This window comes from Equus caballus, chromosome 2 (assembly GCF_041296265.1).
Source record: "Equus caballus isolate H_3958 breed thoroughbred chromosome 2, TB-T2T, whole genome shotgun sequence".
NCBI lineage: Eukaryota > Metazoa > Chordata > Mammalia > Perissodactyla > Equidae > Equus > Equus caballus.
In genome coordinates this window covers 33,908,894-33,935,762 of record NC_091685.1, presented here as the reverse complement: position 1 = coordinate 33,935,762, position 26,869 = coordinate 33,908,894, and the positions used below count along the sequence as shown (strand labels likewise).

Sequence of the window (26,869 nt, the reverse complement as noted above, 5' to 3'; positions counted from 1 at the left end):
CTCCTAAAACGTAAACAAAAGCATATTTTTCCCCTTCTTAGAACGGCTCATGGCTCTCAGAGTAAAATTCCAACTCCACAGTGACCTGCACTGTTCCTTGTCACCTCCTGCCCCCTTCTCTTCTGCATGGGCCACCCTCACTTTGCTCCAGCCAGCCTCGGTCTCCTTTCTCTTCCTTGGGTCGTCCCTTCTCATCCACTGTGCCTGCTGCTCTCTCCCAGACCCCGTTCTTTAAACAGCTGGGTTCCTCCTCATCCTTCATGCTTCAGCTCAGATGCCACCTCCTCAGAGAAGCCCCCCCTGACTTCCCCATCCAACGTGCCACCCCCCGCCCCAGTGACTCTGTGTCGGGTCACTCAAATTCCCCTCTTTGGAATCTTTAATGGTCCGGTGGTGGATGCAGGATGCAGGATTCATGATGTTAGGGTTGGCATTCACCTTCACATTGTCACCCAGCATGTATGAACACGCCTGGCACAGGGCCAGCTTCATTGTAGGTCCTCAATACGCAGAGTGTCCCAAGCTGGCCCAAAGATTTCAGGGACTAGAAACACATTATCCTTTTCTCCTGGGAAGAAACAATGAGCGGCAAGAGGGCAAGAAATCTATGGAAGCGCTCCCAACCACACTTCAAAGAATTTTTCTTCTTTGTTTCCCTCTTATCCTTCTTTGCAGTGTGTCTATTTTTAAAGATTGGAAGAGTACAGTACGAGATTGATAGTTTCAGAGATTCAGCCCTTCTTTGTCCCCTGAGGAGCCCCCCTTGCCTCCTTCCAGTCGCTCTCGAGCAGCCACCTGTTCTGAGACACCTGCATGCCCAGCCCCCACCTCTCTCTCTGCCACCCTGAGCTGCACGGGGCCCTTCGCCAGGTTGGGCTGTGTTCCTGCCCCCAGGATGGCTTTGAAGCCAGGAGCTGTTGCTGCCTGCTTGTTTGTACCAAGACGCCACGTATGGTAATAGATCCTCAATAAGAATCAGGCACCTGGGGGCAGAGCAGCCGTCTGCCACCAGCCTCGAACCCTGTCAGCTGCCAGCTGCAAACTCCAGGCAGCCCGCCCCCTGGAGAGGCAGCAGGTGCGGGACACGCGCTGGAGGAAGAGGCGGAGCCAGGCTGAGCCTACCTGGCAGGGATCAAGCCCCTCCGTGCGCCAGGACTGGCATCTGGGTTCCAGCCCTGGCTCTGCCATTAAGCCAGGAGACTTGGGCGAGTCCCTTAACTTTTCTGACCATCAGTTTCCTCATCTATAAACTGGGTCTAATAATAATTCCGAATGGCTTTGGATTTATACTTTTGATAAGAGTCTTTCCATCAATGGTTTCTTTTCATTTCACTTCTTCGATTATTCAAGAAATATTTGCTGAGTGCCGACCCCGTGCCAGGCACTATGCTGGGTGTGGCAGAAACAGTGGCCAAAAGACATAAGGGGTTGGTCTTCCTGGAGCTTGCATTGTAGTGGGAGCGAAAGACACTCATCGAGTGACCTCATGACAATAATTGCAGTCACGACAAGTGCGATCAAGTCTACGAAGGACAGGGACTCGGTCCATGAGAGCCTGTAATAAGACGATTTGCCCCTAAGGGTCCCCGGAGGAAGTGATGCTCGTGCTGACACCTGAAGAAGTAGAGGTCTCAACTGAAGAGAGCAGGGAAGAATGTTCTGGGGAAGTGGAGTGGCTTGGACAAAGCTCTGGGAGACAGCCCAGAGACGGTGAGGGCCTGCGAGGAACCAGCCTTTCTGGAGAATGCGGAGTGGAAACGAAGCGGGAGAAGTCAGCAGGGACCAGACCTGCAGGTGCTCCCTGTTGGCCCGGGTGCAGAGGAATTGCGTCTTTATCCTGGGCGCAATGGCAGCATTTGCGGTTTAATCAGGGTGTCCCAGGACCGGGTGTGATGGTCTGCAAGGTTCATGCTGGGCGCTGCACGGAGAACAGACAGAGGGGCCTGAGGGGAGGCAGGGCCGGGGGGCTGCTGCAGTCATCCTGGAGGGAGACCAGGGCAGCTTGGCAGTGGCTGTGGCAGCAGAGCTGGAGGGAGCATCCAGGTAGCTGGCTGCACAGCGGGATGGACAGGGCTGCCATCACCAGCGGGGAGACAGGAATTACATCGCTACTCTCGAGGTGAGAGAATCAAGCCTCAGAAAGGAGAAGTGGTCCCCACAAATAGCAAGTGATGGGACCAGGCTCCAGGCCAGTCTTCCCACCCAGAGGTTCGATCCGCAGGGGACTGGTGTCAGGTGTTATATATGAGTGGCTGAGCAAAGACTTGTCCCCTAGGCCAAGGCTGGCCTCTTTCCTAAAGCTTGTGCTGTCAAAGGTGATGAGGCAGCCTCCAGGCTGACCAGCCCTGTCCTCAGCAATGCCGGGTCCTCAGTCAACGCCCAGAGGGGCCAGCAGCGGGCAGGAGGAGAGCAAACTCGAGGGCCGGCTGTACACAGGAGCTAAACGTGGCGAAGATGACAAGCTCAGGAGGCACCCAGACCTGGGGGCAAATCCTGTCCTTGCCGCCTCCTAGTTATGTGTCCCATGGCCCTGCCAGTGGGCTCCCAGTGTCTGACCTGAAATAGGGAGCATTATACTGAGGCTGTAAGCCTTTGTACTCCAGGCTGGGCCACTGAGGTTGCTAGTGTCCCTTTCCCCAGAGACACAGCTGATCCGTCTCTCCAAGGATGTCCTCTGGTGGCGCAGACCCTCGTGGGGCTGGCGAGCATCAGGGACAGAAGGATGGAGTGTATTCTCCACACAGCGCGACATCAAGGCAGAGGCGGTGGGCGTGGTATCCTCAGAAAGGGGTGCCATTTTGTCACACACATTGTTTTGACTCCCCTGCGTGGTGATAATGACACGCGGATTGATTTTAGTCCCTTTGATTGCCTTTAAATTTTACTTTTTTTTTTCCTTTTTCTCCCCAAAGCCCCCCAGTCCATAGTTGTATATTCTTCATTCTACATTCTAGTTGTGGCATGTGGGACGCTGCCTCAGCGTGGTTTGATGAGCAGTGCCATGTCTGCGCCCAGGATTCGACCCAAAGAAACACTGGGCCGCCTGCAGCGGAGCGCGCGAACTTAACCACTCGGCCACAGGGCCAGCCCCCCTTTGATTGTCTTTAAACTCCACAGACAATGCAGCTCCTCTGGCTGGACCTGGAGTAGCCAGCTCCCACCGCCCCTGCCTCTCCTATGCCAACACCCTACTCGGGCCTTCCTCCCGCCATGCCGAGACCAAGGCCCCCTCTCCCACTGCCACCTTCTCTGGGAGGAGAGAGGCAGTTGGCCTTTGACTCTTTGGGCCACTGAGGCGAGAGGGTCGCATGTTCATTCATTCACTTATTCCACAGAGATTAATGACGCCCTGTTACGTGTCAGGACCAGCATCAGACGCTGTAAATATGGGTATATGTTAGTTGTGACACTGCTCTCGAGAGAGGCTCATTCATTCATTCCCTCATTCACTTATTCATCCAGTGTCACAGTAGCTGAGCACCTCCTGTATGCTGAGCCCCGTGTTGGGCATGGGAGCTACATTAGCTAACTGAGACTATGAGGCTATCTAACGGAGATGGCTAGGCTTCCTCAAAGAGATGGTGCTTTCTTTGCAGGGCAAGTAGAAAATAGCTAGGTGGAAAAGGTTATCTTTTAGATGGAGGGATAAACACTGGTAAAATCCCAGAGGTATGAAACAACTCAAAGTCTAGGGAACCACAAGTAGTTCCATGTGGCTGGAGGAAGGGCCACATGGAGGAGCAAGAGCAGGACCAGAGAGAGGGCAGGGCAGATCCTAAAAGGTCTTGAATGCTAAGCTAAGGAGGGGACCTTTTTACTGAAGGCCATGGGAGAGTTCTTGAAGTGGGTTGAGAAAGAGGGTAACAGGTAGAGACAGCCATCATCAGATATCACAAAGATCTGGATGCAGCGTGAGGAACGGATTAGAGTGTGTGAGACTGGAGACAGGAAGCCCAGGTAGGAGGCTGTTAGGAGGCTGGTACTGAGGCAAGGGGATGGAGAGGAGGGGTGTGCCCAAAAGACATCAGGAAGGTGAGATCTACAAGAGGTGGCTTATCAGTTACCTACTGCCAGAAAAGGCTGCAAACTGAGCCACTCCACGCTCAGTGACTCAAAACAAGTCATTTATTCCAGATCGGCTAAGAGTTGGTTGATCTTGGCGGGGCTTGGCCGGGCTTGACTGGAGTTGCTTATACCTCTGAGACTGGTTGATCTCAGCTGGACCTGAGTGGGATGGTTTGGTCCTGCTCTGTGTGTCCCTCGTCCTGCTCCTGGCACCAGGGGGGCATATTCTCATGGCAAAGAGGGCAGAGGCCCAAGAGAAGGAGCCCAATCAGGTAAGCACTTTACAAGCCTTTAGTTATGTCGTACATGCCAGCATCCCATTGGTTAAGCCATAGGGCTGAACCCAAGGTAAAGGGGTGGGGGCGCTATTCCACCTTCTTAGAAGAAGAATTCCCAAGTCATATGGATGTGCGCGGATACGGATGTGGATCCGGGGAGAGGTGAAGAACTGGGACCATGTGTGCAATTTCCTGCACCAGATGAGGGCTTGGAAGGGAAAGCTAAAGAAAGGAAGGGAGTTCATGAGTTTTTTGCTAAGAATGTGGTGCATGTCAGCCCCACTGCCTCCAAAGCTTGGCCCTGTTCCCCTTTGTACCCCACAGCCACACTCAGCAGGGTCCAGCCCCGTTGGGAGCTAAGCCTGAGACAGGGCTCATCCCAGATGCAACGTCTGTGCAGCCCGAGCACCCTGCTCAGGGCGTTCTGGGGAAAGAACCAACCCCCAGGCCTGTACCCGCCCAGGCCCTCCCTGATCTCTGCTAGCTCTGCCCCGGGCCCCCAGCTCGTGTCACTTGAGGACCAGCTCTCCCTTCTCACTCAGACTGTGTTGATTACACATTCCGGAGACTTGTTTCCCTCCATGTGGGCAGAAAGTCGTACAGCGGCTTCCGATCCTGCACGCAGAGGGGTGGGTGGGGAAAGAGGTGTGTGTTTGGGAGCGGGAGGCATCTGCTGCTTCCACCCTCGCTGGATCCCCGCTTCCCCTCTGCGCATACCTCTTCCTCTCTTGCTGCCCCTCCAGACCGTCTGCTGGGTTTCTCCAACTGCACAACACCTGGAGAGGAGATTTACTGTCCCCGAGGGTAACCCCGGAGGAAGGAAGCAGAAGTGACCTGTATCCCGGCTGACACAACTGAGAGACCTGGTGGATGTCACCTCCCCTTTCTGGACCTCGGTTTTCACACCTATGAAACAGTAACATTGGTCTCGGGGGCATTTAATGTTTAAAAGACACTCATATGATGCTTATTAAGTGCCACGCTATCTGAAGTGCTTTGCAAATATTAACTCATTTAATTATCATAACAATACTTCAACTCATCCTCATTTTACAGCAGAGAGTCGGGGGCACAGAGAGCTTAAGTAATTTCCCCAAGGACACACAGCCAGGGGACAGCAGAGTCAGGACTTGAACCCATACAGTCCAGCACCAGAGTCCACATTTAAATACTACATTATGTTGCCACTTGCTTTCCCCTCCTCTCCAAATTTCTAGAAGTCCAGAGGACTGGCGTCTTGGAGTCATGCCTGTCCCACATCCTTCTTTATTACCTTCTGAATGGGTTTTGTAGGTTGAATTGTGTCCCTAAAAAAGACGTTCAAGTCCTAAGCCCTGTGGGTTGTGAACGTGACCTTCTTTGGAATGGGGTCTTTGTAGATGTTATCAGGTTGAGGTGAAGTCATCCTGGACTAGAGTGAGTCCTGATCGTCAGCTGGTGTTTTTATAAGAGAAAGGAAAGGGAGATCTGGGGACAGCCACATCGAGCCACAGAGACACCCAGGGAAGATGGCTGTGTGAAGACAGAGGCAGACAGGGGAGAGAGGAGGACGCAAGCCAAGGACCTCCGGCCACCCCAGAACCTGGAAGAGGCAGTGAGGACTCTCGCCTACAGCCTTCGGAGGGAGCACGGCCCTGCCGACACCTTGATGTCAGACTTCAAGCCTCTAGAACTGTGAGAGAATACACGTGTCTTCCTCTGAGGCACTGAGTTCGTGGCCATTTGTCCAGCAGCCCTGGGAAGCCAGTACAATGGGTAAGGGAATCTCGAAGGCGTCAAGCAGAGGCAGCTCAGGAAAGCACCTCGAAGGTGGCAGCCTCGCCTCCCCACCCAGCTCACGTCTCAGATCCACCCGCCACCTCTCATTTCTTCTTCACAGCCTGGAGCACTCCACCAGGCTACCTGGACTCCCAGAGAACTTTGGTCCTGAAATGCCAACTCCAGGCTTGATGGCTGAGTAGAAAGGATAACCAGTGGACGTGGAAACTGAAGGGGCGGCAGCTTACTTGGGGACAGAGATCCTCAACTTCATGAGGGCTGAGAATTGGGCTTTGGGCATCTTGAGAGGAGGCTTGGAATTCTAAGTGGCCATGTCCCTTAAGCCCCAGCCCCCTACTTGCAGGAAACACCTGATGTGTGGTAAAGGAGACAGGGTAGAAAGATGGAGTCAGACAGAGCTGGACTCAAATTTCAGCTCTTGCATTTGCTGTGTGGTCTTGGGCAAGTTACTTCACCTCTCTGAGGTCATTCTCTGAGCTCTGAGCATAGCATCCACCTCCCTGCGTTTGGAGCATAACGAGCGAGTACGCACCTCTTCCAGGCTTTTCATGCAGCGCCTGGCACACAGTGACAGCTAGAAAAGGCCGACGAGGTGTGATGGAAAGGCCCCGGGCATTGGGATCTGACAGGTATGAGTTTGAATCCCTGCTCTGTCCCCTCCCAGCCATGTGGCCTTGGGCAAGTCACTCCGCCTCTCTGACCCGTAGTTTCTCCGTAAAGTTGGGCTAAAGCCCCTCTTCTTGGGGTTTTCATTAGGACTAGATGAGATGTGGGTGTGTATAGTCCTTTCCTGCCCACCTGAGGCATCGGCCGCCTCTGCCGGGGACCCGTGAACTCTAGACTCCAAAGTGGGTTATCGCAGTCCCACCTGGCAGCCTTCTGGGCTTCCAGATCCACTCTCCTTGATCGTGCTAATCCTCTGGCTCTCTGGGCTGTCCAGCTTTGTACCCAGAAGCCCGACCTCCAGTCTGATGCCTCCCAGAGCTGCACCTAAAAGCCTAGAAATTTCCCTGGTGGCTTTGGCATGACCAGGGGCAGGGGGTGATGGCTCGGACACTAAGGCTTGACAGGTATGGCCAAGGGTCTTAGCAGATAACCTGCCCACGTCCCCGTGAGGACCAGAGCTGTCTGGTCGGCTGCTTCGTGGCCATGGGGGCGGGGGCGGGACTAAAACGGACTTGATGGACTTGATGAGGGACAAGGAGATTTAGAGGAGGCCAGCTCGGCTCTGGTCTCAGGCAGAGGGGTCCCAGGGCCCAGGCAGGCCCTGCACCGTGCTGAACCCCCTGGAGGCAGCCCGGTCCCCCGGGTGGGGGCTGCTCGCAGGCCTGTTGTCGCTGGCCAGGCCTTTTCCATCAGCCCCACAGGAATTAGCAGAGGCTGTTAAGTGGCCTCCTGCTTTCTCCTGTGCTCCGGAGGAGGGGGGAGGGAAGGGGTGAGGGGGGAGCAGCACCGCGGTGTGCGCATGGGGTGATTGTCATGGTTACACTCTGACAAAACAAATGGCTCTGCTTCCTGCAGGCCACCCAAACAGCCATCGCAATGTGGGCATCCAGCCAGCCGGCTGCCAGGGCAGCGGGCGCTGGGCTCGGGCACTGGAGCCCAGCTCTGGGCGCCCCCTCCAGCAGCTCTGGGAGCCGGGAGGCGGCCGCTGGGGCTGTGGACAGAGCGGGCGTTTGCCCAGACACGTGTTGCTCCTGGGGCAAGGTAAGGGCTGGTCCGCGGGTGTGAGGATGAGGGGCAGGCCGCTGAGCCGTCCTGAGGGTGTGCGTGTGAGGGATTGTGAGGGTGCATCTACGGTGAATTGTGTGTCTCCGTGTGTCAGTGGGTGTGTGAGTGAGTGTGTCTGTGCAGCAGGGTGTGTGCTTGCACTAGTTGGACGGGGATCAGCAGAGGCTCAGGATGCTCCAGCGTTAGAAGTGAGAGAGACCACAACCACATGTTGCTGCTCGCATCTCTCGCATCTCTCTCTCTCTCTCTCCTCCTTCCTCTCTCCCTTTTTCTGGAGCCCTCTCTCTCTCTCTCTCTCTCTGTCTTTTTTCTGTGTGTGACTCTCTCTGTGTGTCCCTCCCCCTGTCTCTCTGTCTCTCCCTTCTCTCTGTCTCTGCCTCCCTCCTCCCTCTCTCTGGATCTCCCCACCGCCATCCCTGCCACCTGTTTCCACCATCTCCCGGTCCCCATCCTCTCTTGTCTGTCCTCCCAGGCCCCGGGGCAGTCAGGAGCTCTGCAGGCTGCCCATCCCTGGCTGCCAGGCTCATGCCCACTGCCCTCTGGGTGCCTGCCATGTGACTGTCCCCAAAGCCGCCAGCCAAGTGCGTGCCCTTCTCAGAGCCCCGTGTCCCCCAGAACCTGAGAGGTAAGGGGGGCTGCAGGAGGGAGAAGGGGTCCTTGGGAGGGTGGGAGGTGGGCAGGCGCAGTGGGGGTGGGGGGAACCAGGGGACTTGGCACCCGCATGCAGCAGTGGCGTCTGCTAACACGTCAAACCCCCGCTGGAAGTCCCGTCATAACATCTCCAGCAGCCCCAACAGTTCCCTCCCCATGGAGGCTCCCTCCGGCAGCAGATGGGAGCTTGGAGGGCAGGGGCCAGCACCGTCCCCTCCTCCCCTCCCCTCCAAGAGCAACAGGCACCTTCCTGTCTCTGTTCCTGCTCCCCTTTCTTTCCTTCTTTTTTTGAAGAAGCTTGAGAGGAGGCAGGGCGCTCTTCCTCTCCTCCTCTGCCGGCACAGAAGCCTGTTCCCTGGGTTCACCTGTCTGTACCCAGTCAGGTCACAGGAACGGGGCAGAGGCTCAAAGGGCACTGGATGAAATCCAGGCCTCCTGCATAGGGTGGAGGGCAGAGGGCTCGGAGGGTCCCTTGGGTAACTGGGTTGGGGGCTGCCAACACTGAGCAGGCGTGTGTGGCGTGTGTGAGGATGTGTGCTTGAGAAGTGTATAGGGCATGTGAGCGTAGGGGTGCGTTCCTGGAGGGTGGGGTATGGCGTGAGCTACCTGAGTTGGTAAGGGGGGCTGTGGTGCGTGTGTAAGTGTGCTTCATTGTTTAGGGGTACGTGTGTGGGATACCCTGTGTCTGCTGGTGTACAGGGATTTAGAAGTTGGGGGGGGGGATGTGTGTGTTTGCATGCACATGTGTAGACAATTATGGGTTGAACTTGACTCAGAGGTTGCTGGGCAGGAGCCCCAAGGCCTGACGGGGTAGCCGCATGCTGTACCCTCGTCGTCCAGCCTTGGTTAGCATCCCTTCCCAGGGACAGCGTTTCGGCTTGTTCCAATCCAGCCTCGCCCACGTTACAATCCAGGGCCCAGGGTGAGGTGAGCACTGCACCCTGATGGGGGCCCTGCAGACCCCACTGCTTTTCGAACATGAGACACGCCAAGGCTCCTGGGCTGGGAGTGGCTGGGGCTCTGAGCATCCTCCCCAGCCTTAGGCACCTTGGGGTCTGTGGAAGACCAGCCGCAAATCCAGGCCAGACGAAGCTCTTAGACGGGACTCCAGCCATTGGCCCTTTGTTTGCTGCCTGGTGAGATGGGCTGTCAGGAAAGTTGTCCTGGCCCAGTGGGCGGAGCGGCGTTTCGGTCCCTCCTGGTCTCCCTCGCTGTGCTCGGCTCTGAGTGGGCGCCTGCGCTGGCTGGCGGGCCTTTCCCTACCAGACGTAAGACGCTGATTGTGGTTCTAGGGGAGGCTGGCTACACAGGGAAAAGGGACAGCCCTGGGGGGACAGGGACGGTGGAAGAGGCACCCAAGAGCTCCAGGTCAGCTGCTCCTCCAGAACCCCGGCCTTGGGCTTCTGCTCAGGTTCAAGTTGTCCTCTCTGCCAGGTGAGAGGGTCTCTCTTAGCCCCTCCTGGCCAATTCCCTCCAGCCACACGACCTGGGTGACCAGTGGCTGAGCTGACTTAGGTTTCTGGTGGTCTCACAGGCGTTCCAAGTCCAGCCATACTGGGAAGGGGGCTTGGGCCACGCCAAGCAGAGGGTCACCATAAACGAGAAGTCAGCAGACTTCCCTGGGGGCACTGGGGACAGCCCATTGAGATCAGTGGACAAAGTACGGCTCCAGATCACAAGGAGTGCACAGATCCTTTCAGCCCATTAACCTCCTTTAAGAGAATGTGCCCACTGGCTGATCCCTCAGGAAAACCCAGCCAGAGCCTTTCCCTGGCCATTTGCCCAGCAGCATGGCTGGTCCATGAAACACTCTGGGAGAGCAATTGGGATCAGGGGTGTTCAGTGTGGGGCTCAGAAGGCTTCCTGGAGGAGGTGATGTTAGGGTGGGGACTTGGAGGAAGCAATGGAGGGATGTGGATATACGGATGGACGAAGAGGACCAGGGAAGTTTCATATGTGGCCAGAGGTGTGAGCACAGGGTGGGGAGGGGCAGAAGGTCTTGGTCGATGGGGATCAAATAAGTCAGTGTGAATGAACAGACAACCTAGGGTAGAAAGACGGAAAGGAATGAAAACCATTTGGTCACTGGGTGCCCACCATATGCCAGGCTCTGTGCTGGGCATTCGGTGCCTGTCCTCAAGGAGCTTGCAGGCTCAAGTGGGGAGATTGACTTTAACCCAAGATTACGTAAAATAGCAGCCATGAGAAGAGCTCTTGGATTTGAGGTCTCTGCAAGCTAGCCAAGAGGAGAATGCCAAGGGGGCCTCTGTGAGCCTGAGGCAGGAGGCGAGGGCCAGGCGGAGGGAGACATTTGTGAGTTGTCTGCTCGCACGTCGGAGCAGGGTGGGGTCAACCACTCCGGGAGAGAGCAGAGGGCAGAGGAGAAGGCCTGAGGTTGGACCTTGAGGAATCTTTGACTCCACCGACCAGTCACTCCCCTCACTTTAGTCCTGGCCCTAGGGAATGAGCCTCCAAAAGAAACAGAGGAGGGGCAGCGGGACGGAGGGGACCAGGACCTGGTGTCTTCCCCGCCTTGTGACTCCCCTTACCAGGTAGCTGGCCCGTAGCATTTTATTTAATCCCCATTTTACACATGGTGAAACTGAGTCTTAGAGAGCTCCAAGAGCTAGGGTTAAGGTCACATAGCAAATGGCAGAGCCATTTCACCAGAAATGAAGTGAGAGATGTTGGCAGGTTCATCCAGCAGTTCCTGAGTCTGTGCTCATCCTGGACGCCCCGAGAAAAACTGAAATGAGAAGGGCCCTTGTGCCAGAAGAGATGCTGGGCCACTCCATGGATGGGATTATTACAGCAGGGTACAGCTGAGCGAGGCTGTATCCTGGGGGGCTCTGAGGAAGGAGAAATCACACCCAGATAAAGGGGTCAGGAAAGGCTCCAGGGAGGTGGGACTGGAAAGGACCCAGGGGATGAGGAGGTTCAGAAACACGTAGATGGGACAATGGTGCTCTGCGTTGGGGGAGAGCATAGCCAGGGTGTGGAGCTGGGGCTCATGCGGGTCTGGGGAGGAGCAAATACTCTGGTTTGTCAGGAACATAGGATGAGAGGGGAGGAGTGACCTGGGATCAGGCTGCAGAGGCGGATGGCGGAGGGGATCATCGGGGAGGCTGGATTGGGCAGGAAGGAGCTGGGCTTCTGGTAAAGCTACTGACAGTCCTGGAGCAGAGAAGCTCTGTGATCAGACCGAGACCCCAGGAAGACAGATTGACTAACCCAAGGCATTGACATTTCCCCTCCTGGATCCTCACTGGGATCTGGAGGGATCCAAGTCTCCAGCTGGAAAACTCTTTGCTAAATGATGCATGGTGAATGTTCCTCAGGGAAGGGAGCCAAGTGACCTCCGTGCAAAGCTCTTCTCCCCCTTCCTGTTACCGCACTGGGGATCCAGCTGCTGGGCCCAGGACACTGCTAAGAGGTTCCTCCCATAGGTGCCACTCCAGAGACAGTGAAGGACACAGGGTCAGGCAGGCAGCTGCAGTGGCTGCCCCCACACAGCCTAGAACAGGGCCACGGGCGAGAGCGGCTGGAAGGCAGGGCATGGGTCCACCTGGTTTGCTATGTATCCCCCGTTCCTTGTTCAGATCCCATGCAGGGGTCTGCATAATTGTTATTTGAGACCCCCACAGATGTGAGGTTGTAGGTTAAAAAAAAAGTCACCGTAATGGAAGAATGTCAATGAACTGACCACTTAAAAAGTCCCTGCTGAACGTCTCTCCTTGCTCAACATCAGCATCAACCCCTGCCCGTCACTTAACATCTATGTCCATCATGTTCTCTTTGGTTGTTGGGTGTGATCAACAACTGACCATCCCATGCCAAAGGATGGCACGGTGCAACTGAAATCCTGTGAGAGTTGCAGGATTTAACGAAGCCAATGAAAGGGGACACTGGAGGACTCTTCTAATGCCACACAAAGTCCTAGACAAATTCTAACCTGGCAGAGGGCGGCTAGTTCACAATAGAAGAAGAGAAAATTGGCAGCAATGAGTCATGACAGGAAACTTTCATCATTCTCCTGTCGGTGAAATATGAAATGAAAAAATGTCATACCACGCTAGCATCTAATTTTGTTCAAAAAATTATCCCCCTTAACCCAATAAATACTTGATTTGCTCTTTGTTCATTGAAAATTTTAGCACCTGGTGTAATTACACTCTTATTTTGGTCCAATATAAGAGTCTATTTTCATATTTTTAGTTTTGCTTTTCAAAATAAAATCCCAGTTGGAAACTTTTTCACTCACCATTTCCTGTGAAATTTTGGTCCTAGTCTGTTGTTTTTTTTTTAATAGGGAGAGATTGAACAATCTCATGAATAGGGAGCAGGCATTCTTTGTGGGGGGTTTTTTGCCAGGAAAGATTTGCCCTGAGCTAGTATCTGTTGCCAATCTTCCTCTTTTTTTTTCCCCTCCCCAAAGCTCCAGCATGGTTGTATATCCTAGATGTAAGTCCTTTCAGTTCTTCTGTGTGAGTCACCACCACAGCATGGCAACTGACAGACGAGCAGTGTGGTTCCTCAACCAGGAAGCAAATCCAGGCCACTGAAAGCCATGAGAGCACCTAACTTCAACCACTAGGCCAACAGGGCTGGCTCGTGGTCCCTGTCATAAGTGGGTTTGCTTGGAGTGGCCTTTTTCTGGTCCAATTATTGGAGGAATATGGAGACCTTATGTGGTCAGTGTTCAGTATTTGTAGAGTTTATGAATGAATGAATGAATGAGTGAGGGAATGACTATGGGGCCCCTTCCAGAACTATGCACTTTTGATTTTCAAGCCTCTTGCTTCCGCATTGCCTGCCTCATTCATTCATTTATTCAACTTTTAATGAGCACCTACTGATTGCCAGGCACCCCTCTAGGCACAGGGCATACAATTGTGGATAAAATACACGAAAATCTCTGCCTTCACGGAGCTTAGATTCTAGCGAACCCCCTGGCCAATTTTTCCTTCCCCCACCTCTTACTCCCTTCCCAATGTTGTGGCTTCTGTCCCTAGGACCATCATCTTTGCTCAGAGACCCAAACGTTCGTGGTTCTACTCACCAAGTTGGGTTCGGTTATGCTGTAGAGGCAACATTTTAATTCTTGCTCACGTCACATGTCCAAAGCAGGTCACACATGTTGTCACACAACATAGCCACTCCCAGGTTCAGGTTACCAGAGGCTCCTCGTGGACACGTGTCTCCACAATCACCGTGGCAGGGAACAAGACGTGGCCAATCACACACGGGCTTTTAAAGCTTTTGCCTGGAAGTGACCCACTTCACCTCCACTCAGTTCATTGGCCAAAGCAAGACATACAGCCACACCTTCAAGGGGGCAGGGAAGTACAGCCTGCCACGTGCCCAGACAGCATTAAGATCACACTCAGGCTTCCTCAAGAGGGGCACAGCAGCCTTTATGAGAATACTTATAGGAAATGCGGGAAGAGGCAGGGTCGTCTTGGGTTGGATCCCTTTGAGCATCTTAGCCCTCAACCCTGGCCATTAGCACTCAGCTCTGATCAGCATATCTGAATACCTCAGCGTCCACCACCCTCAAGCCCAGCTTGGTGAAGCAGCAAGTTAGTTTCAATAGTGTCTTGGTCAGCTCGGGCTGCTCTAACAAAAATACCGCAGACTGGATGGCTTAGACAGCAATTTGCTTCTCGCAGCTCTGGAGGCTGGAAGTCTGAGATCAGGTCCCAGCAAGGTGAGGTTCTTGGCGGGGGCCTTCGTCCTGGTTTACAGGTGACTGGGCACCTTCTGGCTGTGTCCTCATGGTAGAGAAAGAGAGAGCTCTGGCTTCTTCTTCTTCCTATAGAATCCCATCATGGGGGCCCCACCCTCGTGGCTTCATCTGAATCCAGTCACCTCCCAAAGGCCCCACTTCCAGATACCATCCCGTTGGGGATGGGGGCTTCAATGTGGGACCCAGGGGGGAGGACACGAACATTCAGTCCTCAGTGTGCAGAAAGCTCTGTCACAGAGCTCCCATTCTCTCGTGTTACTGCAGTCCCCTGATCCTTAAAATGGGGATAGTAATTGTTTTTTTTTTCTTTGCCCCTACCCATTGAGTTCCGATTAACTCACGGATGTGAAAGTGCTTTGATTATAACTCGCTTCATCTAAGGCATGGATGCTCGTCACGTTTACGGCCAGGTGGTGGATTTGAGAGGGTAAATCGGTCAAGGACTAGAAGCCCCCTCACTACCTTTAACTCCATCATTTCAATTCTTTGAACCTTGAAGCCTTTTCTAAGATCCCCTTTCTAAGAGATTCGTCCAGAGCCTGTTGGAAGGTCTGGCCGTGACCAGCTTCCCCCCTCACGCCGTCTCCCCCGACGGTGGCCACAGCTGCCTGCTCACCTTTAAGTCAGCGGTGTTTGTTCACGCAGCTTGAGCTTGGCCCCTGGCTACCTTAGCTGAGTCGCACACGCCTGTGCAGCTCTGAGGAGCCCTTCTCCGTGCCAGGCACCCTGCTCAGCACTGTACACGCGCTGGTTCGTTTCCTCTCAACAACGCCAGGAGGCAGGCCCGCTCCTGTGCCCTTTGTACAGAGCAAAAAGCTGAGGCTCAGAGAGGTGAGGGAACTAGCCCATGTCACCGAGTATGAGTCGGAGTCCGGCTTCAAATCCAACGGTATGGACTCCAGAGCGTGAGCCCTTGACCCTCAGGCTGGCTGGCCAGCCTCAGCCGGCCTCCCCTCTGCTCACTCGGCCCTGGTCGGTTTGGTCTCCGTTGCTGACAACCCCACTGTGTCCCTTGGACTCTCAGAGACAAGGCTTTCCTCTCACTTCTTCGGACATGGGGTGCTGATACTGTGGATTTCGCAATGGCGTAGTGCAAATGCAGGGGCACCGAAATGAGACCGCCAGGGTTCGAGTCCCAAAGATGCCATTTATTAGCGTTGTGACCTTGGGCAAGTTTCTTAACCTCTCTTATGTTCACCCAGATCATCTGTTAAAAAAAAACCTCTTATGGGGTCATGAAGAATCAGTGTGAGAATCCATGTCAATAGCTTAGCCAGTTTCCCACTTAGTAACAGTTTGCCATAAGTGTCAGGGACTTCTGAATCCTGTTCCTTAAAGCTAGGGGGCAGTAGGAAGCTCTGTACCCCAGACCCAGCTTCTTCATCTGGCTCATTCCCTGGGAATCTTCAGCTGTCTTTACCCCACTGGAGTCTTTCCAAGAAGAGGGACACAGCCAGCCTCTCCCGAGGTTCTCCTGCAGTAAGTTGTCCCATGAGATTCATCGTGAGGCCTCTCTGTGTGTCCCCTCTGTTCCATTTGAGATGCTTTCCAGGTGGGAGTTGCCTCCAATGTGCCGACTCTGTGGGAGGAGAGCAATGCTGTTTATCCATCGTCTCTGCGCAAAGCCTGGGGACAGACGCTGCCCCGCTCCCCGCTCCCAGCGCCCCCCCTCCTCCCGGAAGGAGCATCAGAAGGGCAGGAGCCAGTAGGGTGTGGAACCTGTGGGTTTTGTCCCCATCCACGCCGAGGGATCGCAGCCTCTGAATAAGAGCAAGCAGCTCCCAGGTGCACTGACTGGGCCTTGGCACCTGGACCTGGCCAGCAGACAGCAGAGGGACACTGTTAACAGCCCAGGTTCTGGAGGCAGACGGCTTGGGTTCAAATTCTGACTCTCCCACCAACTCGCTGTGTGACCTTGAGATTTACTTAACCTCTCTGGGCCTTGGTTTCCTCCGCTGTAGAGTGAAAATGATCTGCTCCATAGGGTCTTTACGGGGATTCTAGAAACACTGAGTGCCACCTCTGAGTAGTAGACTAAATAGTCGGACATGGGGGCCCCTTAAAAAGGGAACCTTAAAGTGGGGAACCGATGCCCATCTTCAGTTCCCATAGAACTACTGAGGGCATTTGATTCCTTCTGGAGTGGACCCTGGGCTATCCATTTGGGGGAGGGTATGACATTAATTCTCCAGGCCCACCTCTTCATGTCGTTAGGTAAAGGCACCAAGACCCAGGTGGGGTTGGGAGGGACCCTCTCCAGGTCATTCATTTGTTCCTTCTGCAATCTACTACCGAGGGGGTGAGAAGGCCTGTGGTTAAGAGATCCATCTCTGAAGCCAGAGTCCGAATCCCAGCTCCAGCGCTCACAAGGGTATCTCCCGGGGCAAAGGAAGGAACCACTCTGGGCCTCAGTTTCTTCATCTGCAAAATGGGGACAATAGTCACGCCTGCGTCACAGGGTCATGCTGGGGGTCACCTGAGCTAAAGCGTGACGAGCAGGTGGAAGATGCCCTGTAGACAGGAACTGCTCAGTTTGTGTTCGCTCTTGCTGTTCTTTAAGAGCTGTTTCAGCCGCTGTTCTTCATGCCGGGGACACACCGAGGGACAGGACAGCTTTGGTCCCCACCCCCGGGGCAAAGACAGACACTAAGCCAGCAGCCCACCAGTCTTTACATCCCACCAGTTGTGTCGTGTGCCAGGCCCGAGAGATGAGCACAGCAGTGTGTGAGAGCAGGGTCCCAGTCTGGGGCCCACATGGAGTGGGTGCACAACTGGCACTCGGACCTCGGGGCCTTGTCTCCTTGTCCAGTGCCCTCAGCCCACATGGCGTCTCTGTGCCATCTGAGGGGACAGCATGAGTCGGGGAACAGCCTTGCATCTTGGCACAAACCAACTGGGACCTCATAGGGGAGCCGAGGCAATGGCTACATTCTTTAGCCGACGCCCAGGCCGGGTGCCCTGGGAAAGGGAGTCCGTGGGGTGGCTAGATAACGGGTCGAGGGGCTGCGGGTGGCCTCCATGGGGAAATGACAAAACACAGGTGCCCAGATGCAGTCCAATTGGTGGGAGAAAACCAGAGGAAATCCCAAGGAGAAAAGGATATAAAAGCGATCGCTACCCTTTTTTGAGGACAAGACCCTGGGGTAAGCACTTTATATGCAGTAATCCTCAAGAGAATGCTGGGAAATAAACTACCATTTTACATGCCCGAGAGGGAGAAACTGAGTTTCACACAAGTTGCCACTGAGAAAGTGCTGGGTACGGAGGAGGAAAGGCAGGTGCCAGGAGCAGGAATGAGCTTCCTTAGAGGTGTTTGCGGAGGGCACGGTGCAAGGATCTCTCTTCAATTTGCTAGGAGCCCCCAAGGAAAGAGAGGAGTCCTAGAAGGGAAATGGCAGCAGGGGGATTCTAAAACAGCCCGCCCTCCGCGCCTTCATCCCGTGAGCTCATCAGCCGACAGGGAGCTGGAGAGATGGACAAGGCTCAAAGAGCATCCATTTAGTGCCTTTCATGGGGCTGCAGTGATGCTGGCAGCCCCCCCGGGGGAGCTCCCCTTGCAAATGCGCCCCTGGAAAGGTGGGTGGGAACTGAACTTGTGTAAATGGAGTCCAATTTTCCCAGCGATGTGGGGGCTCATTTCTGAGTGACCCTCGGTGGCCAGAGACTCTCCCACTGGACCCTCACTGGTTCCCCAGGGGACAGGTGGCGTCCGCCTGCCACCAGCACCGTGTACATGTATTTAAGCCATCCCTCCTTAATGTTCCGTGCAAAGACTCTTCAGAAGCCCGGCAGGCAGCCCTCCTTTACCCGAAGCTTTCAGATCTTGTCGTGCCTCTCCCTCCCTCCTTCAGCAGGTCCAGATGCAGCCTCTTAGCCGGAAGCCTCAGAAGCCCTGGGTGGCTTGGGCCTCCGCCACCCGCGGGGCTGACCGTCCTGGACATCCAGACTGGCCAGCCTCCAGCTCTCTCGGCAGTACGGGCACACTAAGCTGAGAGGCCTGGGTGTCTTCTGTCCTGATTATTTCCCCAGTTTTCCCCCCAAAAAGGAGATGATGGCTGTCTCTGGGATGGAATCCTACAGGCTTCGGGCTGCAATAGACAGATTCCTCCCACTATCAGATTCTTTAAATGAACCCATAGCCAACGCCTATTCCCATCCCCGACACATTCCATCCTATTCATTCATCCATTCACTCACTTATTCAACAAATGAAGCACATCCGTTCATCCATTCAATTCATTGCTGAGCACTGACTCTAGGCCCAACCCGGAGGACAGACAGACTTCTTGCCTGAATTCTAGGAACTGACAGCCTCCCAGCTGGGTGGGGAGCAGGCTCCTTGTCCGTCTTGGTGACCTCTGTGGCCTAGGCCCCACACAGTGTCTGGTGCACAGCAGATGTTCCATGTCCACTTGTTGCACGGACACATGACACGTGGAGAGTGGGATAGCTGACCTGTGCTGGTGGCAGCAGTCCTCTCCAGCACAGGACCCCGAGGAGGCTTCATGGAGGTGGTGGCATTTGAGCTGGGCCTCGTAGGATGGGTAAGATCTCCTCTGGGGGAGAGGGAGGAGCGGGGGCTGCGTTCCTGGTAGAGCCAGCAGCTTCAGAAGAGACACAGAAAGGCCAGGCTTGTTTAGAGGAAGAGCAAGTGGCCTTGACTGGCTGGAGCATGGAGTAAAGGGGATCGGGTAGGAGGATCAGAAGCAGGGGTTTGTTACCCACACCAGCTAGATATGGGCCCAAGGTGGGAGGTTCAGAGGAAGGAGACCAGAATGTGAGAAGCCCCGGGTTCTAGAAGCCTAGAACAATCAGACTGGATCCAGAGAAGCTGTCGACTCTGCCCCCACTTTGGTGGGAGTGTTGGTGCTGGTTGAGTGCAGCAGTCCTCAGAGGGTGTGAAATTGGGGCATGAAAGCATGGACTTTCTAGAGGGGTCAGCAACAGGAAGAGGATGAGGACCCTCGGCCCGAGGTAAGCAGTCAGGAGGTCAAGGCCGGAATTGCTTGGGGGGCTCACAGTCTGCATCTCGCCCAGGCCTGGCAGAGCCCACTCAGCCAGGGGCCCTGATTCTGTGGACATCGTGGGGTGTGGGGGGATCTGTGACGACGAGCGGCCTCGAGAATGGCTTTCCAGATGGAGGGAGGAGGTCTGCCATGACGTCCCTGGGACAGTAATGAACTTGGGGTGAAAGGGGTCGGGCGGATTTCAGCTCGAAGGGCAGAATCAGAGTGGGTACTGGGATGATGGGTACTTTGTGAGAAACCCAAGGATCCTCCAACTCTGTCAGCTCGGAGGCCTGTGCAGGGGTCACCCAGCCCAAGAAGTGGGCCTTGCTGGGAGGGCCTATGGAAGAAGGCAGAGAAGAGAAGCCCCCAGCCCCTTCAGGACTCACCTGCTTCCCACCCACTTGCTTGACGGGCATTCTCTCCTTCATCCGCCCGGTTTCTGAGGGGTGGGCACCGTCATGCTCCCATTTTACAGATGCAGAAGCTAAGACACAAAGAGGTTAAGTAACTTGCTCAAGGTCACACGATATATAAGTGGCAGAGCCCAGCCAAGGAGCTGGCCCAAAGCCACCAGGAAGTGGTGTCAGGACTCTAACCCAGACAGTACTCTAGACACTGGGACCTAGCCGCTGCCCGCCAAGCAAGTTTGCCCCTTCCCGATCTCTTTCTGAAGAGCAAACATCCCCTGGCAAGGGGGGTGACGCCCCTCTCTGGGACGCCAGGACCCCTGATGCAGGCGCTCTCCACCCCGTCATGATGACTGCGCACGAAGCAGGGCCCCAGCACTCTCCTCCCTGCTCCCTTTGCTGCGCATCCTTCCTGCGTCGCGTCTAAATCAAGTCACACGCTGCGGGTACCTCTTGGCCCAGTCTCTGTTCTCAGCCTAGAACACTGCACCCCAGGCTGTTCCAGGACACAGGCCTCCCCAGAGGCATCTTCTGGAGCCTGGGGGGTGGGCAGGGGCTGGCTGAGCTCACGGCGTGACCAGGATCACAGCCACAGCTTGAGAGGCTGCAGAGCCTGGGGAAGCTCAGGGTCCCTGAGGCCCACAGCCCCAGTTCACCAGGCTCCTGGTCCTCCCTCCTGCCCTCCCTCCGTCCCTCCCTCATCACTCTCTCCTTGCTCAGCATGGACTGGAAGCAGCCGGGGAAGGGAAGGGACAGGCTTCCCATCCCATCCAGCCTGACCGCTCACCAGCTGTGTAATTCTGGGTTCCAGACCTCTCTGCCATGCCTCATTTTCCCCACTTGTAAAGTGAGGGTGGGTGTGAGCATTAGCAATGACTGTACAGCACTGGAACCTGGTAGGCACCCCCATTTAGAGCTCCTCGTCTGACCCGAGCCCTGCGCAGGAAGCTGGGACACAGGCGGAGAAGGAGGTACGCACCCTGTTCTTCCAGCACTCGCAGCCCTGCGGGGTTGACGTGCATTACGGAGGGGCAGTCACAGCGCTTCCCGATGTGAGAGGTGACAGGCAAGTGCCCAAAGGCTGTGGAAGGTTTGAGGAGGGCGTGTCTGATGGGCTGAGATGTCAGGGAAGGCTTCATGGAGGAGGCAACAGTGGAACTGGGCCTTGAATGGCGAACAGGACTTTGAACAGCAGAGAAGAAGGCAACCATCATTATAGGAACAGACTCCAGGGTGGGGAAGAACCTGATTTGTTCCCGGCATGAGAAGGTTAGTGTGTGTGGAGCAAAAGGAACAAGCAACACATGGCAGGAGGTGACCCTGGACAGAGATGGGGACCCGACAGGGAAGAGCCTTGAATGCCATGCTAGGAGTTCACCCTGCCCTGTCGGACAAAAGCAGTGGGGAGCCATTAAACTCAGGGAAAAGGGAGGCTCTTGTTCGTGTGTGCGTGTGTGTGTGCGCATGCACACACACACACACACACACACGAGGTGATGGAGTGGAAGGTAAACCACTAGGAGGGTGAAGGATTAGGCCAGAGTTGGTAGAGACGGTCCAGGAGAGAGCAATGAAGCAGCAGCAATGGGGATGGAGAGGAGGGAGGATTTCAAGAGAGCGCTTGGGTGCAGGTGTCAAGGCTCAGGGAGAAGCTTAATGCAGGAGGCAGTGTAGCCTGATGGTTAAGCACAGGGGCTCTGTGGTGCTGCTTGGGTTCAGTTCTCAGCCTCATAACCTATTGGCTGTGTGGCCTCAGACAAGCTACCTCACCTCTCTGAGCTTTGGTGTTTTCTACCATAAAACAGGAATACTAAGAGCTCCCACCTCTGAGGGCAGTTGCCAAGTTGTATATATAAAGCATTTGGGATGATGCTTCATCCCTTCGACAAATATTTATTGAGCACCAACTATGCCCTGGCATTATTCTTGGGAAGTGGATATAGAAGTGGACAAACTAAAACAAAATCCCTGCCCTCGTTGGGGACTTCACTCCAGAGAGTTGGGGGATACAAGATAAGTAAGCGGAATATACGCATGTGAGATGGTGATAAGTGCCGAGGAGAAAACAAGCAAGGCAGGAGGGATAAGACGTGCTGAGAGTTTGGGATTTTACCCGTGACCCATGTGCCTGGGTGAGCGGTTTTGGAGATGGAGCGGTCACGGACGGTCTCCAGTTCAAGGTGTGAGAGTGGAAATGGGAGGCTGAGCTGGAGGGGAAGCGAAGGTTACTGACATGCGGGGTCAGGGAGTGGGAGGCACTGTTCCCATGGATGCTCCAGTCACCCAGGTGATGGCCGGGCTCGGGGAGCAGAGGGAGCCAGGAGCCAGGTGCCAAGAGTTTGCTAAAAGGAGGGTGGGACCAGGACCTGGGAGAGGGTAAGCCAAAGAGTGTCAGTCCCCCCACCCACGGAGAAGGGGTTTCATAGAAAGGTAGAAGAGCAATGGTCTTGGAGCAGCTGTTGGGACTAAGGACGGCACCCACCCCACCTCCCAACTCTAAGGGGCAACAAGGAATAAGCACCCACTCCTGGAGAGGACTGAGGGGGAAGCAGGTTCTCCAGCAAGGACACAGACAGAATCTCCAGAGAGGCACGGAATACTGGGAGCCCTCTGGCTGTGGAGCGGTGGCTGCAGGGACACAGTGGGGGGTGACAGGAGAGGCAGGAGATGGCCAGGGGCTGGCTCAGGGTCGCAGAATAACAGAGTGTCCCTTAGGGCCTGATAGTCTGTTAAAAGATGGGTGGGACCCACGTACTGCCAAGGAGGGTGTATTTGGGATGCTGACTCTGACTGATAGACACTGGGACGAGAGTGTGATGGGTTTAGTGTCAACAGCTCTGAAGAGCTGCCCCGGGCCTGGTAGCTAGGGACTTTTCTCCTTCAGCTGGATGCATGGGAAACCCAGAAACAGCCAGCTTTACATTATGATTACGTATTGATTGGTTCAGTCATTCAACGAATATTTATTCATCACCTACCAAGCACTATTTAAAGTCCTCGGGGGATGTCAGCGAGAAAAACAGGCCCAGAATCCTCACCCATGTGGAGGGGAAGCAGATGATTGGGACCAAACCTAATGCATATTTTATATACAGTATGTTAGTGACACGTGCTGTGGGAAGAATAAAAATGGCAGGATGAGGGATTGGAAGTACGATGGAAGCATGGGTTGCAAGCTTAAATACAGTGTTAAGGCTGGGCCTTCCTGAGAATTTGCCATTTGAGCAAAGACTTGAAGGAGTGAGGGAACGAGCCACACAGCTATCTAAGGGAAAAGCATTCCCAGAAGTGGGAACAGCCAGTGCAAAAGATCTAAGGCAGGAGAAGGGCCAGCATGAAGTCAAAAACGGGGAGTTCAGAAGGGAAACGGGCGTGAGGCCAGATCAGGGGCCCTGAGGGACGTGGCGAGTCGTCAGGGGGTTGTACCGGAGAGTCATGTGACTGGATCCGTGTCTTCAAAGTGTCACTCTGTCTGTTTCATTGGGAATAGACTGTAGGGGAACAAGAGGGTGGTAGCAGGGGAGGGGACAAGAGGGGCTCAGATTTGGAATCTGTTGGCTTGCAGCTTTATTTAAGGTCTGTCTCTTCCATTAGTTTATGTCTCATACTTGCCTTGTTCCCCACTGTCTCCCCAGCACCTAGGCGATCACGAAGGGTGAGTGTCCTTGGGAAGCTGCTGACATTCATTCATTCATTCATTTCCTTTATAAATATTTACTGAGTACTGGTTATGTGCCAGGCGCTGTGCTGGGTGCTTTTTGTAGATTATTCAATTTCATCTTCACAGTGCTGGTGGTGGGAGGTAGTGGCCCCTCCGCTCACCCAGTTTTGTAGACGAGGGAACCAGCAGTCAGAGAATAAAATGACTCACTCAGAGTGAGTGAGAAAGTAAGTTATCCACCGGGATTCAAATCCAGGCTTGTCTGGCTCCAAAGAGGCTTGCCCAAAGGTTGCGATCCTTCAGGGCTTACGAGTTCTAGACCATCAAGGAAATCTTGAGGGCCCAGCCCGGTGGCTCAGCAATTAAGTTCACATGTTCCACTTCAGTGGCCAGGGGTCACCGGTTCAGATCCTGGGTGCAGACCTACACACTGCTTGGCAAGCCATGCTGCTGCAGGCACCCCACATATTAAAAAGTAGAGGAAGATGGGCACAGATGTTAGCTCAGGGCCAGTCTTCCTCAGCAAAAAGAGGAAGATTGGTGGCAGATATTAGCTCAGGGCTAATCTTCCTCAAAAAACAAAAAGAAAGAAAACAGAAACAGTCTTGCTATTTCAGTCGCACCGACGCCTCCTGTAACCAGCATAGAATTCTCAGGGCTGAGGTTCAGCTCAACATGTCATTCAAAGAAACTCAGGCCAACAGCCCACAGAATTCAAAGTTTTCTTTGTGCCTTTTAAAGAGCATTAAATGGGACCCAGTTTGTAACTCAGGGCACCCCTTCTTAAGAATCCTCTCTTCTGCCCCCCACTTCTCCCAGTGGCTGCTCTAAGTTTTCTGTGTTGACCCTGACACACTAAAACCATCACCCTGACACTGTTCCTGAAGCAAAGCCCGCCTCTCACACTGTCCCCGAGACAATGCTGGTAGCTTCTTCCCTGTGTCCCCCGGGTGTTTCCCGTGGCCTGGGGCCCACTCACCACCCAGGTTGGGATGGTTGGAGGGAGGACGCTCAACATGGTTTTCTCTGGTCCCCGTCTCTCACAGGGATGGCCCTGGGCTCCTCCCAGGAGAAAGTCATACACAAGCATCCATTGTACCCCTGTCCTTCAGGCACCCCAAACTCATGTGCAAAACCAAACACATCTCTCTTGAGGCCTCGATGTTGTCAACTGCAAAGCAACAGTGCACCTTATAAGGTGGTTGCGGGATTAAGTGAGATAATATATATGCCTGGCACAATTTTGATATTCAATAAATTCCAGCTGCAGTTACCATCTTCCCCCACTCCCCGACCTCCTCTGCCACTAGAGTGTAAGCTCTTTTAGGACAGAGCTGCATCTTATCTTTGGATCTCCAGTGGCTAATTCAGGGCCTGGAATACAGTTGGTGCTTATCAGTGCTGGGTGAATTGATGAAGATATGCATTAAATTAGGCCCCAAAGAATTTCAAGTTTATTCTTCCCAAGAGAGCTGATTGTTAAAGTGTCAGTTCTGAGTGAATCTGCCCCATGTTACCAATATTGCTCACCCAAGCCCCACTCCCTGGGCGAGGGGCCTCTCTAGGAAGCCTGGGGTGGGCACCAAGGCAGTGTGGGGAGACTGGATTAGATAAGATGCCCTTGGCAAAACTCCACCCCAAGATGGACTGGAGCTTAAGTCCAAGTTTGCCACACATCTGGGTGCTGGTTCCCTGAAGCTGCGTTCCCCAATTAGCATTCTGGCCAAGAGCAAACCAGGAAAAGGAGGAGGGAGGGAGCGTGGGTGGCAGGAGACGTGGATCAGGAAATGAACTCCGCCATCTTGTTCTGCCCCCGAGAGTCGCCAGCCTTTGCTCGGGCCTCCAGGACAGAGAGCTCCTGAGAGAAGGCGGCTGGGGATACAACAGCTCCCTCCTGGCTCCTTATCTGCCGCCTGCTGTCAATCAGCCTGGCACAGATAAGCCAGGACTGAGAGCCGTCTGGGCTGGAGCCACCAGGGAGAACATAATTAAAAAGACGCTGCTGGCCTGACAGAGAGGGCAGAAGCATCTGAGGATCCTGGAGGGGACACGAGGAGAACCTAGAGGGAAAGGGTTCCCTTCTTTGAGAAAAGGCAGAGTAATCGGCATTCATTGAACAGCCTTGCAAATACACGGCAACAGGCTACCAGCCCATGGCAGCCTAGCCTGGCTCATACACCACAGAAGGAAAACCCCGAGAGAATCTGACCTCAGATTTGTATTCCACACTCTTTGTTTCACTTCACTTCCCATCCCTACCCAACCCCTCAAGGACAATGATTACCTGGAAGGGTCTCAGGAGCCTCACAGATAATGGATACGTTGCCCTGAGAAGTGCTATGAGTCTTCATGTTGGAGTGATGACAGCCATCCGTTCTTTCATTCATTTAATCAGTGTTGATGCTACAAGGGCAAGCAAAATAGACATGGCCCCGTGCCCTCCAGGAGCATACACTCTAAAGGGGATGACAGACAACAACAGAATAATCTCACAGAGACAAAACGTATCCCTACAAACTGACAGGAGTATTCTGAGGGAGAGAAACTCGGTTCTGTGCGAGGCAGATGAAGGACGCTGGACGCAGGTGGTCTCGCTTCCCTGCAAGGGCGACCCTGAGTTGACACGGAAGGACCAGCAGGAGGTTGTGAGTTTGAAAGTGTGTTGTAGTGAGCATTCCAGGTGGCAATATAAAGGTGGGAGAGCACATGACATGCTGAGGAATGCAGTGGAAGCTGGGAGATCCACAGCATGTCTGGGAACATGGGGAGGGATGAGCTGGAGAGGCCAGCAGGGCCGGGCCACACAGGGCCCTAGGCCATCTTAAGGGCTTTGCTCTCTATCCTACGAGCAACGGGAAACCGCTGGTAGCGGGTGGAGACCTGTCCAACTTCTGGGTTGCTATGTTCATCTGCCACTGAATAGAGAATGGGTTCCAGTGAGGGAGGAGCGTAGATTCAAAAGACCAATGAGGAGCTGTGGTCCAGGTAGAGATGCTGGTGGTTTGGACAAAGATGCTGGTGGCAGAGAAGGAAAGACATGGATGGATGCCAGGGCTTTTCCAGAGATAAATCACAAGCTGTGGTGATGGATTGGGTGTTGGGAGTGGGGAAAAAGAGCTGCCAGGAATGCCTCCCAGGCTTTTGGCCTGCACACTTGGAGGGATGGTGGCTCTCCTCCCTTTGGTACAGGCGTACCTCAGAGATACTGTGGGTTTGGTTCCAGGCCACCACAATAAAGTGAATATCACAATAAAGCAAGTCACACGAATTTTTTGGTTTCCCAGTGCATATAAAAGTTATGTTTACTCTATACTGTAGTCTGTTAAGTGTGCAATAGCATTATATCTTTAAAAAACAATGTATATACCTTAATTAAAAAATGCTTTATTGCCAAAAAACGCTAACCGTCATCTGAGCCTTCAGCAAGTCGTAATCTTTTGCTGGTGGAGGTTCTTGCCTCGATGTTGACAGCTGCTGACTGATCAGGGTGGTGTTTGCTGAAGGACGGGGCGGCTGCGGCAATTTCTTAAAATAAGACAAGT

The 26,869-nt window shown here is 54.2% G+C and overlaps 1 protein-coding gene across 2 annotated transcripts in view; it reads left to right on the top strand.

Annotated features, from left to right (window-relative positions):
• Positions 1-7,676: 7,676 nt before the first annotated feature.
• Positions 7,677-26,869, top strand: part of VWA5B1 (von Willebrand factor A domain containing 5B1) — a 67,062-nt gene continuing 47,869 nt past the window's right edge. Inside the window, exon 1 of one of the 2 annotated variants that reach the window (XM_023635593.2) lies at positions 7,677-7,829. The gene's annotated coding sequence lies outside the window, so the exon portion shown is untranslated. Of the gene's footprint in view, positions 7,830-19,046; positions 19,225-26,869 lie in introns of those variants that run through there. The other variant, XM_023635592.2, reaches the window with a different exon arrangement.